The sequence below is a fragment of the Schistocerca piceifrons genome, chromosome X (assembly GCF_021461385.2).
Source record: "Schistocerca piceifrons isolate TAMUIC-IGC-003096 chromosome X, iqSchPice1.1, whole genome shotgun sequence".
In the NCBI taxonomy this organism is placed as follows: Eukaryota; Metazoa; Arthropoda; class Insecta; order Orthoptera; family Acrididae; genus Schistocerca; species Schistocerca piceifrons.
Window position 1 is genome coordinate 402,631,046 of NC_060149.1, and position 18,309 is coordinate 402,649,354.

General features: G+C 44.7%; 1 long non-coding RNA gene across 3 annotated transcripts in view; it reads left to right on the forward strand.

Moving 5' to 3' along the window:
• The window catches only part of LOC124723143, a 212,341-nt gene that overhangs the window by 92,344 nt on the left and 101,688 nt on the right, over positions 1-18,309 (forward strand). For 2 of the 3 annotated variants that reach the window (XR_007006518.1, XR_007006516.1), the window contains exon 2: positions 13,160-13,270. This is a non-coding gene — a long non-coding RNA (uncharacterized LOC124723143). Of the gene's footprint in view, positions 1-13,159; positions 13,271-13,366; positions 13,440-18,309 lie in introns of all 3 variants that reach the window. The other variant, XR_007006517.1, reaches the window with a different exon arrangement.

The window sequence follows — 18,309 nt, forward strand, 5'->3', positions numbered from 1 at the left end:
TGTGTGTGAGAGAGAGAGGGGGGGGGTCGGGCACGCACGTGCGCACACCTTATTTTTACGTACACCAGGTATGATGATGCACCATACATACTGTGCACGTGCTAGTAGAAGTACTTTGCAAATGTGTCCCCTGAGGAATTCCGACGGGTAAGCTCTGTAAGTGCATACCGCAAATTTCCTAAAAATCCGTACACGTATTCACACCATCTGCGTTGTTCATTCGCAGCACTCTGAATGCTCGAACTGGTACACACAAAGTTTCTGAATGTTCATCCTCTAATGTGAGTGCTGCATTCCTCAGTATCCCAGTTTTTATACATCTTAACTGTTCTTGAGTATATTTTTTTGAAACATTGTTCATGCAAACAACAGCGGTTGAAAACCACTATTAAAAATTTTAATTAAAAAAAAAAAAGGTTGAGCTTCACGGCTTTCCAGATCGGTTCGTGCTCCGTTCCAATCACCAACAGTCATAATGAAGTAACTGGTATGAAGATGATCTCAGACAGATCATAACAGTTCAGCTCTTAAAATAAAAATAAATTATTTAATGTGGCCAAGACTGTTTTTTAATTAAAATATTTTAAATGTTCCTGGGTAGGTGTCACCACACATTATGGTGATATCACAGGCGTTTGACTATTGAAAATACGATCTGAGGATTAAACTATAACCAAACGTTCACTACCAGTCGAATTTAGATTGCACATTATAGAGAATAACATCACCTTAACGGGTATGCCATAATAGCGGTCTGAGAAGCGGCGCCGATGACGGCGGTAATGAGAATAGTGTTGTGCATCACATAACCGATTCCTATTACGCTGCTGCTGTGGTAGCACAGGGCACAGGCGACAGAACGTCGAACATATGCGTGTCCTGCTCCATGGAGCCTAATACGTATTTTCGAATGTGACAGTCTTCTTTTTATTCTGGTCGGTTGCGATGGCTGATCTATGCTGCTGCTTTATGTTCCTTTTGCTACAGCGTATAGACCGCTCGAATGATGAGGCTCATGCAAATTGTAATAATAATAATAATAATAATGGGGGGAGGGCGTTCCCGCAATTTAAATTTTTTCCCATTGGTCTAGAGCAGCGTATCCGAACTACGGCCTGCGAACACCATCAGTCGGGTATCCGGCCCGCATTAATTTATTTTTAATACAGTCGAACCTTGTTTATCGAGCACCTCCTATAATGAGTGATTTGCACAATAAGTAGAAGATGTAAGAAACTGACTCATTTAACCATCGATGTTTCACATAAAATGTCTGATTAGTGTTATTTTTTCAGTCTTAAATAACCATTTCAAAAACCACCTTCTGGCCTGGATAGATCTCTTTGGCCACTATAAATGAGCACTAAGTCTCGCTTTCTCCTGTTAACTATCGCTCTGTAAAGAAGCTCCGCCAATGTTGTATTCAGTGAGCTGTACTGATCGCAGTGGGCCTCGCGCCGCAATTGTTGGCATCCGTACCAGTGCTCGGGCTTCAGCGTCGATATCGCAAATTCTCTTAAAGGATGTTGCAAGATCTTTTCTTCGTCGGCGCGTGCAAACACGTTCGCATGCAGTATCTCCTTATGAGTTCCAATTCTAATTTTCCGTCATTAACGAACACGAATTCATTTAAAGATGCCCATAACGCAGTAGCTATGCAAGCTGCAAGTTTAATTAACGATAATGCTATTTCTCTTCTTCGACAAATTTGGAAGTACAGGCGTAAAGAAATACCTTCCCACAACTTTCCTCTGACGTAGGATGTAGGCTTACAAAAAAATTACAGTACTATTTTATAAATATGAGTACCTATTTTTTAGAAAGATCTCAATTGTAAAATGTACCGGAAATTGACTCTCTGTTTACTGACTGTTTGTTTGGCATGATTAAAATGCGCGAAACTTTTTTTTTTTATACAGTTGTTCGGACAGTACCTGGTTTTTTTCCGTCACCATCCAACTTTGGCAAACTGTATCCGATATAAGCAGCTCCGTGCGCGATGCCGTCGCGTCATCCGCGATAGCAAGAAGGCAAGCTGGAAATTCTTTATTAGCTCATTTAACACCTTCACTCCCTCCTCGGAAGTTTGGAGTCGGCTTCGACGGTTCTCAGGCGCGCCTAGTTCCTCCCCGGTCTCTGGGCTCACTGTCGCGCATGATACCTTAGTGGACCCCGTTGCAATTTCTAACTCATTGGGTCAGCACTTTGCTGAGATTTCGAGCTCTTCAAATTACCCGCCAGCGTTTCTCCCGAAGAAACGTGCAGCGGAAGTGCGACATCTTGCTTTCTCCTCTCAAAATCGCGAAAGCTACAATACTGTTTTCTCCATGCGGGAACTCCAACATGCCCTCTCTTCTTCTCGCTCCTCCGCCCCAGGACCGGATGGTATCCATGTCCAAATGTTGCTGCATTTATCAACCCATAGCCTGCGTTACCTCCTTCGCCTTTACAATCGAATTTGGACCGACAGTACCTTTCCCAGGCGATGGCGGGAAGCTATTGTCGTTCCCGTTCCGAAACCTGGAAAGGACAAACATCTCCCCTCTAGCTATCGCCCCATTTCTCTCACGAGTAGTGTCTGTAAGGTTTTAGAGCGTATGGTGAATTACCGTTTAGCTTGGTGGCTGGAATCCCGCAGTCTTTTAACACCTGCCCAATGCGGATTCCGAAAGCATCGTTCTGCAGTTGACCATCTTGTTGCTCTCTCCACTTATATCATGAACAATTTTCTCCGGAAACGCCAAACGGTAGCAATATTTTTTGATCTGGAGAGAGCATACGATACCTGTTGGAGGACAGGCATCCTCCGCACACTGTTCTCTTGGGGCTTTCGAGGCCGGTTGCCCCTTTTTCTTCGCGAATTTATGGCAGAGCGCACATTTAGGGTGCGGGTGAACACTACTCTCTCCCGTACTTTCTCCCAAGAAAACGGGGTACCCCAGGGCTCCGTGCTGAGTGTTGTACTGTTTGCCATCGCCATTAATCCAATTATGGATTGTCTCCTTCCTGATGTCTCGGGCTCCCTCTTTGTGGACGATTTTGCGATCTTCTACAGCTCTCAACGGACCAGCCTGCTTGAAAGACGTCTTCAAGGATGTCTCGATCGCCTCCACTCGTGGAGCATCGAAACCGGCTTCCGTTTCTCACCCAGTAAGACCGTTTGTGTTAATTTTTGGCGACGTAAGGAGTTTCTTCCGCCCTCCTTACATCTAGGTCCTGTCAACCTTCCGTTTTCCGACGTCGCTAAATTCTTGGGTCTTATGTTTGACAGAAAACTGTGCTGGTCCTCCCACGTTTCCTATCTTTCGGCTCGCTGTCTGCGTTCCCTTAACACCCTCCGTGTCCTGAATGGTACCTCCTGGGGAGCGGACCGAGTGGTCCTTCTCCGCCTCTATCGCGCCCTAGTGCGCTCGAAATTGGATTATGGAAGCATAGTCTACTCCTCTGCTCGGCCGTCTATTCTTCGGCGTCTCGACTCTATCCACCACCGTGGATTACGCTTAGTGTCTGGAGCTTTTTACACCAGCCCTGTGGAAAGCCTTTATGCTGAGACTGCTGAACCTCCGCTGTCCAATCGGCGGGCAGTCCTTCTGAGTCGTTATGCTAGCCATCTGTCTTCCATGCCTGCTAATCCAGCCCATGACCTTTTTTTCGACACCTCCTTTGATGTCGGGTATGCAGGCCGCTCCTCCTCCCTACTACCCCCCGGGAGTCCGCTTCCGGCAACTGCTCCATTCTCTCTCCTTCCGCTTTCCTAAAACCTTCTTGACAACTTGGGGTACAGCACCGCCTTGGCTCCGTCCCCGGATCGACTTGCTCAGAGACCTATGTCAATTTCCCAAGGATGGTACCCCTACACTTGTCTACCGTCGGGCATTTGCTGCTCTATGTGCACAAATGACGGAAGCCACATTTATTTACACCGACGGCTCGAAAACATCGTTAGGTGTAGGGAGCGCCTATATTGTTGGCAACACCCCAAATCACTTTCGGCTTCCCGACCAGTGTTCGGTTTATACTGCGGAGCTTTACGCTGTTCTCCAGGCTGTCCACTACATCCGCCGCCATCAGCGGATACAGTACGTAATCTGCTCAGATTCTCTCAGCTCTCTCCTAAGTCTCCAAGCTCTTTATCCTGTGCACCCTCTGGTCCACCGGATTCAGGACTGTCTGCGCTTGCTCCACCTGGGGGGCGTCTCAGTGGCGTTCCTCTGGCTCCCGGGACACGCTGGTATCTGTGGGAATGAGGCGGCCGATATAGCGGCCAAGGCTGCAGTCTCTCTTCCTCGGCCAGCTATTCAGTCTCTTCCGTTTACCGATCTACGGAGCGGTTTATGTCGCCAAGTTGCTCATTTATGGCATGCGCATTGGTCAACACTTCCCCACAATAAATTGCGGGAAGTGAAAGCCCTTCCTTGCGCTTGGACCTCTTCCTCCCGAACGCGTCGTCGGGAGGAGGTAATTTTAGCCAGACTCCGGATAGGGCACTGTCTTTTTAGCCATCGACATCTTTTAAGCGGTGATCCTCCCCCACTCTGTCCCCACTGCTCTCAGCTGTGGACGGTCAGACACCTTTTAATTGAATGCCCATATTTTAATCTGTTACGCTCCCGTCTACAGCTATCGCCTGATCTATCGTTGATTTTAGCAGATGACACGCGCTCAGCTGACCGCGTTCTACAGTTTATTAGTGACAGTGAAATGACGTCAGTCATTTGAAGTTCTTTTTTTTGGGGACAACCAACCCCTTTCTATAGTGGATTTTTAAGCATTCCTTCTGCCTTTAGTTTCTCAAATTTTATGACTTTGTTCCCCTTGCTGCTGATTTTAAATTTCGTTTTCTTCCTGTTTCCTACGTCACGGGCTGGGCGCTAATGACCATAGAAGTTTTGCGCCCTAAAACCACAAACAAACAAAAAAAAAAGTACCTGGTTTTCTCCTCGTAATTTTAAATTTAGGTCGTTTATATGTTTAGCTAAGTCTGCATAAAATAACTTCCATAGCCACTCTTTGTTTTGTAATTAAACCAGAAACGATTCCTTTCATTCAAGAAAATGTCTGTTGCTGTCAGGAGCTCAAAACATCGCGTGAGAGCTTTTCCATAGCTAAGCCAGCGCACTGCTGTGTAATACGGTCATTTTCTTCAATCTCTTCAAAAAAAGTCTTGGAATTGACGATGAGTTAGAACATGTGATCTTAACATCATTAACAGCTAACATGAGTGGCTTTAAAACTTTTGACATATCCAAGCATTATCCGCACAAAGACTGTTGATGAATGATGGAATGTACGATTAATGTTTTGATCCACCGTCATTTTCTACAGCATTTGGCACGAGAGCAATGACACTTTTATTCTTTCCATACTCGTTTTTACAAGTATCATACACTCCTGGAAATGGAAAAAAGAACACATTGACACCAGTGTGTCACACCCACCATACTTGCTCCGTACACTGCGAGAGGGCTGTACAAGCAATGATCACACGCACGGCACAGCGGACACACCAGGAACCGCGGTGTTGGCCGTCGAATGGCGCTAGCTGCGCAGCATTTGTGCACCGCCGCCGTCAGTGTCAGCCAGTTTGCCGTGGCATACGGAGCTCCATCGCAGTCTTTAACACTGGTAGCATGCCGCGACAGCGTGGACGTGAACCGTATGTGCAGTTGACGGACTTTGAGCGAGGGGTATAGTGGGCATGCGGGAGGCCGGGTGGACGTACCGCCGAATTGCTCAACACGTGGGGCGTGAGGTCTGCACAGTACATCGATGTTGTCGCCAGTGGTCGGCGGAAGGTGCACGTGCCCGTCGATCTGGGACCGGACCGCAGCGACGCACGGATGCACGCCAAGATCGTAGGATCCTACGCAGTGCCGTAGGGGACCGCACCGCCACTTCCCAGCAAATTAGGGACACTGTTGCTCCTGGGGTATCGGCGAGGACCATTCGCAACCGTCTCCATGAAGCTGGGCTACGGTCCCGCACACCGTTAGGCCGTCTTCCGCTCACGCCCCAACATCGTGCAGCCCGCCTCCAGTGGTGTCGCGACAGGCGTGAATGGAGGGACGAATGGAGACGTGTCGTCTTCAGCGATGAGAGCCACTTCTGCCTTGGTGCCAATGATGGTCGTATGCGTGTTTGGCGCCGTGCAGGTGAGCGCCACAATCAGGACTGCATACGACCGAGGCACACAGGGCCAACACCCGGCATCATGGTGTGGGGAGCGATCTCCTACACTGGCCGTACACCACTGGTGATCGTCGAGGGGACACTGAATAGTGCACGGTACATCCAAACCGTCATCGAACCCATCGTTCTACCATTCCTAGACCGGCAAGGGAACTTGCTGTTCCAACAGGACAATGCACGTCCGCATGTATCCCGTGCCACCCAACGTGCTCTAGAAGGTGTAAGTCAACTACCCTGGCCAGCAAGATCTCCGGATCTGTCCCCCATTGAGCATGTTTGGGACTGGATGAAGCGTCGTCTCACGCGGTCTGCACGTCCAGCACGAACGCTGGTCCAACTGAGGCGCCAGGTGGAAATGGCATTGCAAGCCGTTCCACAGGACTACATCCAGCATCTCTACGATCGTCTCCATGGGAGAATAGCAGCCTGCATTGCTGCGAAAGGTGGATATACACTGTACTAGTGCCGACATTGTGCATGCTCTGTTGCCTGTGTCTATGTGCCTGTGGTTCTGTCAGTGTGATCATGTGATGTATCTGACCCCAGGAATGTGTCAATAAAGTTTCCCCTTCCTGGGACAATGAATTCACGGTGTTCTTATTTCAATTTCCAGGAGTGTAGTTTCCCTCCCTCGCTACACCATGGGAGGAACGTAGGGCTACAAAACGGAGAGAGCCATATTCACCTCGGTTTTTAGTCTGTAGCAGAAGTGATGGTGACTCCTTTGTACCTACAAAGCTTCAATTTTTCGTTGAACACCTTGAGGATAAGTTTGGAAACGTGACAGTGCTGTCCAAGATGCGAAACAGTGCAGTCTTGATTCAGACAGCATCCCCAGCACAATCCCGAGCGTTTCTCACCTGTGACAAGCTGGGTGATATTTCTTTTTCCGTCACCCCCCCCCCCCCATAAAATCCTAAACATGGTCCAGGATATCATTTTCCATCGTGATCTCCTCTTGCAGTCTGACCAATTTAGAATGGTGGGGTGTTCATTTCATCCAGCGCATTTACAGGGGACCCAAAGACAACAGGGTTGCTACTGGTGCCTTCATCTTGGCCTTTGAGGGTGATTCATTGCCTGAAAACGTCAAGGTGATGGTTAACCGCTGTGACGTTAAACCATACGTCCCTCCCCCTATGCGGTACTTCAAGTACTGCAAGTTGGGCCACATGTCTTCCCACTGCACTTCCAGTGCAACATGTCGAGACTGCGGATGTCCATTGAACCCAGATACTCCACGTGCGCCACCTCCCACTCGCATCAACTGTGGAGAGCACCACTCCCCCTGCTCACCAGACTGCCCAATACTCCAAAAGGAGCAGAAAATCGTGGAGTACAAGATTCTGGACCGGTTGACTTACACAGAGGCTAACAATTTGAACGATTACACTCCATTCGGTTGACATCAGTAGTGAGGCAACTTATGTATGGGGACACTCTGCATTGTTGCCAAATTTATTCAAGATGGTGGCGACGACGTCATCCAAGATGGCGGTGTGTAGACTTGGCAACAGCACATGGCGTCAGACAAGATGGCCAATTGGGCTGTTCACTAATCTAACCCTCCAGAAGAAATTCGCTCGAAATTCAAATTCGTACAGGATACTGCCTGCAAACCTGTACTTCTCTTATCATTCATTATCATTTATTATTATTTATATCATGGACGTGTGTATGCAGTTCAACTGGCTTAGTTCATATCTCATCCACCAAGATGGCGGATTTTGGCTGGAATTGGGCCACATCCACTCAGTTACCGTATGACCTTAGATGCTCCTGCACATTCACTCTTTGCTGAGCTGTCATTGTCAAACCATCTCCATGCGTTCGATCATTGAGATGAATGTTGGGGATAGAGCACGGGGAAAATAGGATTGTGCTATGTCCATTAACCTAAACTTCCAGAAAAAGTTCACCCCAAATTCAAATTCCAACAGCATAATGCCTGCAAAACCGTACCTGTCTTGATTATTATTCATTATTATTTATTATCACTGGCCTACTTCCACTAGAAAATTGCCCCCCCCCCCCCCCCGAAATTCAAATTCCAACACGATAATGTCTCGAAAACTGTATTTCTATTTATTATTATCATTTATTGAAGGTGTCCGATTTCGGCGGAAAGAAAGCCATTTGCCTTACATCCATAACAAAAAACTGTCACAAGTTCAAATTCCAACACCATAATTGATCACTCTTACCAAACAGTCCATAACCTACGAACTTTGACTGTCACTTATATTTTTTTAACTTCTTACCCATCAAAATCGCGTCAAATAATAAACTGCTCTTGTACTAACCTAATTCACAATCAGTTATTTTGCAGGAATTCAAATTCCAGCACAGTAATGCGTCACACCACGAAAAAGGCGGTAAAATAGAGCAGTTGTGCTATGTCCACTAACCTAACCCCCAACCCCCTAGAAAATGGCGACAAGTTCAAATTCCGACATAATGCACCATACCGCTCTTATCTCTACTAAGCAAAGAAAATCGCACGAAAATAGCTCACTTGTCCTACCTCCACTAGCCTAAGTCACCCGACCGCCACCACTTCCTACGAACTGGCACAATCTTAATTATTTGCCGTAAACAAAATTCAGTTCCCATATGTCTACTAAGCTAACAAAATGGCGCGAAAGAAAAGACACTTTACTAACCTCCGTACCAGACTGCCCCCACCTCCTAAGGATTCGTGGGAAAAGGACTTGCTCATAAGACTTTAGTTAAACAATTCCATGCAGGTGTGTTCACCATTAGGTCAGGACTCCAACTGGCTTAGTTCAAATCGTTGCCAGGAGAGGAAGCTACCGCCGGCGCCACCGCCAGTTCGCGAGCGAGCGGGCACCTCACCCCACCTCACAGCCGTCGGTAGCGGTCCGCGCCTCCAGCGCCCGCTGGGACTGTGCGGGTCTAGCGGCGAAAACATGTTATCGTCAGACACGCTGGAACCTACCGATTCTGACGTCACAACGATCAACCACGTGGTTTCGTGGTGGACAAAGAACACGTTTGGTGCAAAAGTTGTATTCCTGGAGAGTGGAATCCGCCCTGGCGTCACACAACCGCCGGTCCATCACGTGGAGTGCTCGACAAAAAGCGCTCTCGCTAAGTTAACTGACTCAAGATGGTATGCTCTATCTGGCGTGCGTTAAAACCAGACACGCGCCGCGCCGCCGCCTCGCGGGGTCCGACCACTTACGTCACACACCCTCGATCGCCGCCTCCATACACGCGCCGGACATAGTCTTCTGTAAATATGCTAACACCCGCATCGCGCATCTAAGCTATCAATTGCCTGAGTACTTAATTTCATTTTTAATCATATTAAATAATTGACTTACAATTTCATACATGTATGAGCCGGCCGGAGTGGCCGTGCGGTTCTGGGCGCTACAGTCGGGAACCGAAAGACCGCTACGGTCGCAGGTTCGAATCCTGCCTCGGACATGGATGTTTGTGATGTCCTTAGGTTAGTTAGGTTTAACTAATTCTAAGTTCTAGGGGACTAATGACCTCAGAAGTTGGAGTCCCATAGTACTCAGAGCCATTTTGAACCACCTCTTCCTAGGAACCGTCGCCAAGCGTGAAATCGGCCAGTAAACAAATCTCACTCGCGTTTTCTCTACCATCGTAAGAAAAATTGTTGCAAACGAAGCTCACATCCAGCACTATTAACCTAAGTCGCCAGACCGCCACCTTTTCCTAGGGGCGGGTGGTAAAAGGACTCATCTGGCACTAGAGGAGGAATTAGTGTACTTTAATTATTTGCGAGCAGTTTATTTAGGGGGGCAGTATATTTATCACAGAACACACGCTCTGACTTGTCCCACAACATACAGACGTGCAAACCACTCTTACATAACTAATCTATAACACTCTACACACACTCTTGCTAATTGTAAACCGTCAAAATAACGCATTGCACAGCCTACATACATGCGAACCACTCCTAATTTTCAAAAACAATAATCCATGTAAAAGACTCTGCTTGCTAATCGTTAACTGTCGAAATCATGCACTGGCCTTTATTTAATAAATTAGAGGCAGCACCACCACCAAGGGTATTCGCAACTGAGTCCATAGCCCAACTGTCTTAGTTCATGTCGAATCTGCTAGGGGACGCTGCAGTGACGCAAATACCGTAATCTAAGATGGCTCCACCTAGTGTGTTCACGACGAGGTCTAGTACCCAGTACCAACAGCAGAGAACGCTACCGTTATTTTCGTGACGTAAACCGAGATGGTGAGGGAAAATTAATCACTCGGATCTGCGCTGCAGGGGCGTGAAATATTGACAGCACTCTATTTATTTTTTTGAAACAACTTATTTAAGCATACAGTATATCTATCACACAACACCCACCCAGATGTGACCCAGGCCATGTTGCACAGCCCACAGACACGTACCCAACTAGTAATTTCAGTACACACAATAGCAATCTGCTGCTAAATAATTCTTCACACTGATGTGTAGATACGCTCAGTGCTCGTAAACTATCCAAATAACGCATAGCAGAGCCTGCAGATCCGCTCGCAAAGTAACGCAGCAGACGTGCGCAGGTACCCCCTACCGCATCCTGTCCACAGGATCGTGAAGTCACGCATCTGTCATATCTCAGACCGCGCACAGACCCTGCTCGGCTTCCGCAAGCGTGAGTTGGTGCGGTCGACGCGCTCGTCAGCTGTCAAAGCACACACAGACGTCCGGCCAGAACCGCGATTCGTAACATCACCGAGCCGCGGCCAATTAACGCGGATGAAAGTAAACTTTATATCAACATAGAATAATTCCAAATCGCAGACTCCATATGCTAGGCACGTCATAGCAGCACATGTATTTACCTCGTATGACACAATAGCACACTGCGCATTGCTCCTGACACGACATTACACAACCCTTTAGCTAAACATACTATACATCCCTGCTCTCGCCTCGTCGCGTGACCAGCCATCTAAAACCTTCTCAATATTATTTTTAGTTTACAACATTTTTTAAAAAAATAAGATCTAATTTACTCCTTCCACTGCACCTAACCTCACATCCATCCCACTATCAACATACGCAAACGTCCTCAACCCTATCTTGACGATCATATATCACCCCACAAACCATGTCCATCAATCAATTTACCATTCTCATCCCCTCTTTTCGAATTAGAAACGTCGCCTCTATCTAAACACCAATCAACTGATCTTTCTCGCACTTACAACAGTAAAATTAATTTTACACACACCCCGAAATACCAAACGCAATTAAAGAGTCAAACTTTTATACAGACCATCAAGCGCATACCACACTCACACCAATATTCAAAGCCTGGTCCATATTTACCACCTTCAACTTGAATTAAATATTATTTCCATGGCTCCAATATTCCGCCAGCGATCGATTTGGGGCTATTTTTTCCACTCTTAACTGCTGTCACTAGCGGTCGAATATCACTATGCATATATTGCATAAATATCCACATAAAAAAATCTACTTCAATTATCTATGTCCTCAAGCTGCGCCCTCTCACGGAAGCATACAAACTCATCTTCTCTAGTCATTATACAACTTTTATCAGCGACACGCCTCAGTCGCTATCCCCGATAATGAATACCTGACCAGCTTGTGGAAGGTCTGTGAATACATCGCCGACGTGGGGTGGGGTGCTTTAATCATCATGACATGTCGTTGATCAACAAGCTAATATACGAATTCGCTCGTGCTCGATGTTCTAATGTCTCACGCCTTTCATCCTGCATCACACTTCATCCATTTAACATACACATTCATCCGCGCTACCATTTAGAGACTCCTATATCCGAACACGTACCTTCATTCAACAACAACTATCAATTGCTCTTAGCTAATAACTCATCCATTAGGTCTGGGGGTCAAGGTCACCCCTTTCTTTCAGCAGGAGACAGCTAATTTTTTTTTTTTTTTTTTTACGGCGGTAGCTAAATTGCGCAATCAGCTTAACATTACCAATCGCGAAAAATATCTTCAAATACCTAAACACCCTTACTCAATTACACAGCGTTCCCGCTGAGGACATGAGCTTCAATATTACAGTTCTTAATCCAATAACCACCAAAACAAGTACTAAATGCTCAAACTAATCCCATTGCACCTTACAAAGCCCGCGTCCGAGCCCAGTCGGCGGCATGTGAAAGCCACATATCTGTCCATCTAAACAGCCGTCCACTCAGCCTCAGGACCAGCATGCCGAAGTGGGCTCTCTCTCTCTCTATACCTGCTCTCCAGCCATTGTCTAAAGACATACATTGCACAAATGGATTCCTGAATAGCGCGGATCTCTATCTCCAGCTCGACATGGAAACACTGGCTCCCCCAGCCAGCGATCCCGACGTCATTAACGCTGGGCTGACAATTTCGAGTGACAAATCGTAAATACGCTCATATATAAAGGCCTATTCACTCCTGCCAAAATTCACTTAATAATGAAAAATCATTCTCCCTTTCTAAGCATAGATGAATATGCATTTAGAAAAAACATAATTCCAACCATAAATCATACATATCATTAAAAAGACAAAAAATGACCTCAATTTACGTTATACGACATTTATTTACGTGTCCTAGTGATACAGTCGTAGATGAGTCTTGTCATTCACTCGCTCATTCATTCAACACACGCTTTCACAGAACTTGTTCTACTTATAGACAAAGGAGGGTGAAAATTTACGATTTCCGCCCTTAATGACTGTAGTGGGGGTTGTTCAAAGACAGCTCCTCCAATAGGATGGACTCGAGACCCCTACCGCCCGCTCGCCTCAGGGCTTGTCAATGTCCGTCACGACTCAGTCGGTGATCTAGTGCTCGGGCCATGGACATGGAGACTACCTGTGCGTATCGATTTCCCAATAATTCTCATAAGATTAATTTATTAATTATTTGATAATTGTATAAATAATATTAAATAAATTAATTTTTAATGGTGTTATTTTATTCCAGTCACGGGGGCGGTCGTACTGCCACTAAATATTAATGTAATGGTGGAGGAGGAGGATGCGGGGGCTGCTGGAGATACAATCTCGACTGCTGATAAGGTCAAGTTTAATGCCGGTAAGTACGATACCTCATATGCAGTCAATATATTAATCTGTAATTAACAATATATAAATAAATTTTAGTAATTTAGTTATTTTTATTTATCTGCAGGAGAGATGTACATTTCGGATGACGAGCTAGATCAATATGATCTCACAATGGATATCGATGAAAATCATGCTGAGTACATATTCATTTTAAATATAAATTTATATTTTATTTTAATTTTAATTGAAGAAGATGAGATGATTTGAATCTGAATTGAAGTAGATAAGTTAATGTATGCGGGGCCATCAGTGATAAGTTAGTCTGCACCGTACGGTCATTGTTCATTTATCTTTCATAATATGGTCATTATATATGTTAACGATTAAATTAATTTAATATTAGATCGATAATCATTCATGAATAGAATTGAGAGAGCGTGATATAATTGTAGTATACGTTGATTGAGCGTAAATTTACATTCAGTGAAACGCGTTACCCTCTATATACGTGGCGAATATCAGACGTGATTCATCGAAGCGTTTAGCTCGCACATATTTTCATAGAGTTCATCACATTTGTAATTAAATATTTACTGTAAAATTGTCGTTTTAACACACAAAATTAATTTAATATTTGTAGAATGGCTGGGTGTAAAGTTGATCATTTTTATCTACCAGTCGTCGCCTTTATATGAAGTGTATTCTGTATGTGGCGGATTCGCTTCCTAGTTAGCTAAAAGTACGAAATGAGTAATTTCACTCCACCCGATCTGCTATTAATGAAGTGGACGTATAAAGTAGACGCTGCGCTATCTATACCGGACCAGAACATTAAACTACATGATCCACCCTCCAGTCGCCCTGATTAAGTCAAATCGTACTTCATTTAAACGTGGCGACTGTTCATTATCTAACTCCTACTACACTTAGTCTTCTTTGATGATGTGCGGCCCACCACATGCTGCGGTGGCTATCAAATGGAAAATAATTTATCTTTGAGGACAGTGGGCGGTCCAAAGTGTATATAGAAATAGATGTGCGTCTCTCTCTCTCTCCCTCTCTCCCTCTCCCCCCCTCCCACCCTTGTGTGTGTGTGTGTGTGTGTGTGTGTGTGTGTGTGTGATGAGCTTCTATGCGACTGAATTTGATCTCTTTATTAGAAATCAAATATATAATTAGAAGAAGATAAAGTAATAGATGCCGTGTAAAAAGCTTGTGCACAGTTCATACGAATTCAATAAAAATAATGTTTAGGTAAATTTGTAGGCGTTTTTGAATGAGAGTTAATTAGTTCAGCGCCTAATGTCGTTCAAGTGAGGTCGGTTTGGTAAAATTCACTTCTATGTATGGTGTTACGTGAGGCTGATTTTGGTACAATGATTGTGTGTGCATGTTTGACCGCTGTGCAGGTGAGCGGTGTGGGAGTGATAAAAGGTTACAGTTAATTAGTTGTGGATGTGAGTGTAGCTCAATTAAGAGCGATATAATTTAAAATGTTAAATATAATATTTAATATGTGATGGCTAGCTTTGGTGATTGGGTTGAGGTTTAAGAAGAGGGTGGTGTGTTTGGGGGAGGACCTTATTAGGTCTGATCTAAATTTGATCACTCTTTGAAGGACGATATTTTTATTTAATTGAAAGGGGGACAAATAATTTTTCTCTGCCTTTGTAGGTTCTCTATAGACGAGAAGGGATTTAGTTCTTTTATTAAAAGAAAAATTATAAATTAAATTTAGAAGGTCTTACAAAGAAGAGATCGTTATTGAGTACTGAATATATAAATTTTTTATATTTACTTCTAGTTAGTCATAGTTCTATGGCACGCTAAAGTACTAAGACTGTGCTTAATATCGACGAGTATGAGATGAATTTTATAATATTATATTAAAAATATTTTTGGTTTCCTAATACGCGAGTGTGTAGATATCTGTAGAAAAGGGGGGTAGGCTCTGATCAGAAAGACTGACGCGTTTCTGCCAGCGGTAAAACGCTCTCCAATCAGCTGAATTGTTATGAGAGCGACTTGGGTTGATTGAGGATGCACTGATGTAAAATGGTCATTTTGTACCGTATAGAAAAATTGATTCTATCTTTATTAGAAGTACAAGGTGTACGTGGGAATATTGTTATCATTGGTGTGTGTGTATAAGTATATAATATTAAATGCACTATCCTCATTGAGGGAGGTGTGTATGTCGGTGAAAGTATTTTTTCGTTTGACTACACGTAAGCGTAATTTAGTAAGTTTAATTGTTCACCAAATATGACTATCTGTGGAAAATGGAATTATTATGTTCTATTGAGCTGGGTTCAATGTGGGGGCGTAAATGCTTGTACAAAATTATTATAACGGGGTGGGTGGCATATAAGTAGAACAAGTTCTGTGAAAGCGTGTGCTGAAGGAATGGACGAGTGGATGACACGACTCTCATATGACTGTATCTTCAGGACATGTAAATAAATGTCGGATAATATAAATTGAGTTTTTTTTAGTCATACGTATGCTTCTGCTTGGAATTATGTTTGTCTATTCGCTCTAAATGGATACTCATCTATGCTTAGAAAGGGAGAATGCTTTTTTTAGTATTGAGTGAGTTTTGGCAGGAGTCAGTAGGCTTTTATCTATGCGAGTGTTCAAGATTTGGGAGTGGAAATTGTCAGCGCAGCGTGAATGACGTCGGATTCGCTGGCTGGGGAGACGCTGTTTACATGTCGAGTTGGTGATGCAGGGGAGGATAGAGACCTGCGCTATTCAGGAATCCATTTGTGCACTGTATGTCGTTGGACAATAGCTGGTGAGCAGGTGCAGAGAGAGCCCACTTCAGCATGCTGGTCCTGGGGCTGAGTGGACGGCTATTTAGATGGATAGATACGTGGCTTTGACATGCCGCCGGCAGCACTTGGACGCTGTCTTTGTAATGTGCAATGGGATTAGTTTGAGCATTTAGTAGTTGTTTTGGTGGTTATTGGATTAAGAACTGTAATATTGAAGGTCATGTCTTCAGTGGAAACACTGTCTATTTGAGTAAGAGTGTTTACGTATTTGAAGATACGTTTCGCGACTGGTGATGTTAAGTTGATGCCGCAGTTTAGCCACCACTGTAAAAAAAAAAAAAAAAAAAAAAAAAAAAAAACCTGAAAGAAAGGAAGGGGTGAACTTGCCACCAGACCTGATGGATGAGTTATTAGATAAGAGCAAGTGATAGTTGTTGAATGATGCTATGTCTTCGGATACAGGAGTCTCTAAACGGTGGCGCGAATGAATGTGTATGTTGAATGAATGAATGAATGAAGTGTAATGCATGATGGAAGGAGTGAGACATTAGAAAATCGAGGACAAGCGAATTCGCATCTTTCCTTGTTGTTCAATGAAATGTGATGATGATTACAGTACACAAACCCGCGTCAGTGATGTCTTCACAGGCCCTACGCACTCTGGTTGGGTATTCATTATCGGGGATAGTGACTGAGGCGCGTCGCTGATAAAACTTGTATAATGACTAGAGAAGATGAGTTTGTATGCTATCGTGAGAGGGTGCAGCTTGAGGACGTAGATAACTGAAGTAGATTTTTTTATGTGGATATTTATGCAATATATGCATAGTGATATTCGACCGCTAGTGACAACTGTTAAAGGCGGAAAAATAGGTCCAAGTCGAGCGCTGGCAGAATGTTGCGGCAATGGGAATAATATTTAATTCAAGTCGGATATGGTAAATATGGACCAGACTTGGAATATTGGTGTGACTGTGGTATGTGCTTGATGGTCTGTATAAAAGTTTGACTCTTTAATTGCGTTTGGTATTTCGGGGTGTGTGTAAAACTAATTTTACTGTTGTAAGTGCGAGAAAGATCAGTTGCTTGGTGTTTAGATAGAGGCAACGTTTGTAATTCGAAAAGAGGGGATAAGAATGGTAAATTGATTGATGGACATAGTTTGTGGGGTGATATATGAGCGTCAAGATAGGGTTGAAGACGTTTGCGTATGTTGATGGTGGGACGGGTGTGAGGTTAGGTGCGGTGGGAGGAGTAAATTAGATCTTATTTTTTTAAAAAAAGGAATGTTGTAAAGTAAGAATGATATTGAGAAGGTTTTAGATGGCTGGTCACGCGACGAGGCGGGAGCAGGGATGTGTAGTTATGTTTAGTTAAAGGACCGTGTAATGTCGTGTCAGGAGCAATGCGAGGTCATCGGTCTCATCGGATTAGGGAAGGACGGGGAAGGAAGTCGGCCGTGCCCTTTGAAAGGAACCATCCCGGCATTTGCTTGGAGCGATTTAGGGAAATCATGGAAAAGCTAAATCAGGATGGCCGGACGCGGGATTAAACCGTCGTCCTCCCGAATGCGAGTCCAGTGTCTAACCACTGCGTGTGCTATTGTGTCATAGGAGGTAAAGACATTTGCTGCTATGACGTGTCTAGCATATGGAGGCTGCGATTTGGAATTATGCTATGTTGATATAAAAGTTGACTTTCACCCGCGATCGGTGGTCGCGGCTCGGGGTTGTGACGGATCGCGGCCCTGGACGGACGTCTGTGTGTGCTTTGACAGCTGACGAGCGCATTGACCGCACCAACTCACGCTTGCGGAATCCGAGCATGGGCTGTGCGCGGTCTGAAATCGGACAGATGCGTGACTTCACGATCCTGTGGACAGTATGCGGTAGGGGGTACCTGCGCACGTCTGCTGAGTTATTTTGCGAGCGTATCTGCAGGCTCTACTATGTGTTATTTCGGTAGTTTATGAATACTGAGCATATCTACACATCAGTGTGAAGAATCATTAAGTAGCAGTTTGCTATTGTGTGTAATGAAATTATGAGTTGGGTGCGTGTCTGTGGGCTGTGCAACATGACCAAGGGCACATCTGGGTTTGTTTTTTGTGTAGTGTGATAGATATTCTGTATGGTTAAATAAGTTGTTTGAACAAATAAATAGTGCTGTCAGTCATTTCACGCCCCTGCAGCGCACATCAGAGTGATTGGTTTTCACTCATCATATCGGTTGCAGGCGAGTAGTGAGTGTTTTTGCGGAGCCGTTAATCGTGTGTGTCAACGACCTATGG